Raw genomic sequence first — 1,943 nt, 5'->3', positions numbered from 1 at the left:
TTCATTGAACGTACGATTGAAGTTTTATTCATTCAATGAATGAATGCAGTTTGTTGCAATGAATGACTGCATTAGGTTCGTGACATTGAATTAACGAGATAAGGTCTGCAACATGAAGTAACACTCGCAGTTTGTTTCATTGAATCATTGAGTGCAGTTTGATTCATTGGATGAATGCAGTTGAACTCAATGAATGACTGTGTTAAGTTTGTTTCTTTAAATCAATGAAAACGTTTGATTTATTGAATGTACGATTGCGGTTTGATTGAATAAATGAATGAATGAATGTACTTTGTTTCTTTGAATGAATGCCTTAAGCTCGAGATATTGAATTAACGAGATAAGCTTTACTCATTGAATTAACACGTACAGTTTGTTTCAGTGAATGCAAGTTTGAAACAATGAATGAAAGAATGAATGCAGGTTGCTTTAGTAAATAATGAGTGCAGTTTGATTCCTTTAATGTAGGATTTAAGTTTGTTTCATTCAATCCATAAATAACTTTCCATTCATTGAACTTACGATTGAAGTTGTATTTATTGAATGAATGAATGAATGCAGTTTGTTTCATTGAATGACTGCATTAGGCTCGAGACAGTGAATTAACGAGTTAAGCACTGCTACATGAAGATAGAGAATGTAGTGTTCTACGACCAGTGGGGGTTTCTTCCGTCAGTATTATTTATCATTTACTACATGATGAAGGATCGGGAGATATGGATTATCTGCTTAAAACATGGGATCTGGATTTGGGACTAGAAATCTCTATAGAAACGTGGAATGATATTTGTAGATCATAGCTTGGGGATCTTTTCCGAGATTTCTAGAGGCTTCTAGGAGTATCTGCCTCTCCCTGTAGCTCTGCAGCCGGAACAGGACCGGGCGTGGGCGCTGGTTCGAGCCAGGCCCGCGTGTTGCAACCCGGTAGGCCCATTCCACCCTTACCTGCCTGATCCAGCTTGCAGATTTAAAAGTTGTGGCAGCCACTGCTCCAGGAATGCTATAAGCTGGCCTTCCTCTTCCTGTTCAGGAAGGCCCAGCAAACGAATATTTTTTTGGCGACCTCGATTATCGCCAATTGAGCGGTTGTCTCCGAGGTCGCGGCCTTTAGCTCCGCCCCTCCGACTCGGCGTTGAATTTCTTCAATTTCACGGTCGTGCTTCTGCAGCGAGGCCGAGAGCGACTCCCAACGGTTTCTGGATTCGACGATGAAAGCATCGATCTCGGAGGTCGCGGCCTTTAGCTCCGCCCCTCCGACTCGGCATTGAATTTCTTCAATTTCACGGTCGTGCTTCTGCAGCGAGGCCGAGAGCGACTCCCAATGGTTTCTGGATTCGACGATGAAAGCATCGATCTTCGAGTCAAGCTAGGAAAGCATTTCTGCAAGCCTTGCTACTGTTGGTAAGTCCCCCGGGGCGGCTTTGGACGCCTCTGCTGCAGCTGGAGAGGGTGGGGGAGGGGTTCCTGCTTGCTGAGAGCTGCGGGCTCCCTTCCCTTTAGTCATTTTAACTTAGGATTACGTTGTTTAAATGCAATATTACACAACTAATTGAGTTACTAAACTATTATAAATGATTTATAAATGATTTGGTGAGCTTGGTAGGGGGTAGGTGACCCACTGTGCCCAAGTCTTGGGAGGAGCACTATAGACTCAGTCTTAATCACTGTCACTCTTAACACCTCACACTCACTCCATCCACGTCACACTTAACCCCTCAACTCACTCCATCAACATCATCCTGACCCCTTCACACTCACTCCATTACCGTAACCCTTAACCCCTCACACTCACTCCATCGCTGTTACCCTTAATCCCTCACACTCACTCCATCACCCACACCCTGAAACCCTCACACTCACTCCATCACTGTAACCCTGACCCCATCATACTCACTCCATCACTGTCACCTTGACTCTCTCACACTCACTCCATCGCTGTCACC

This window comes from Chiloscyllium plagiosum, chromosome 12, assembly GCF_004010195.1.
Source record: "Chiloscyllium plagiosum isolate BGI_BamShark_2017 chromosome 12, ASM401019v2, whole genome shotgun sequence".
Lineage (NCBI taxonomy): Eukaryota > Metazoa > Chordata > Chondrichthyes > Orectolobiformes > Hemiscylliidae > Chiloscyllium > Chiloscyllium plagiosum.
The sequence above is the reverse complement of the archived record's forward strand: the minus strand, read 5'-3'. Positions refer to the sequence as shown.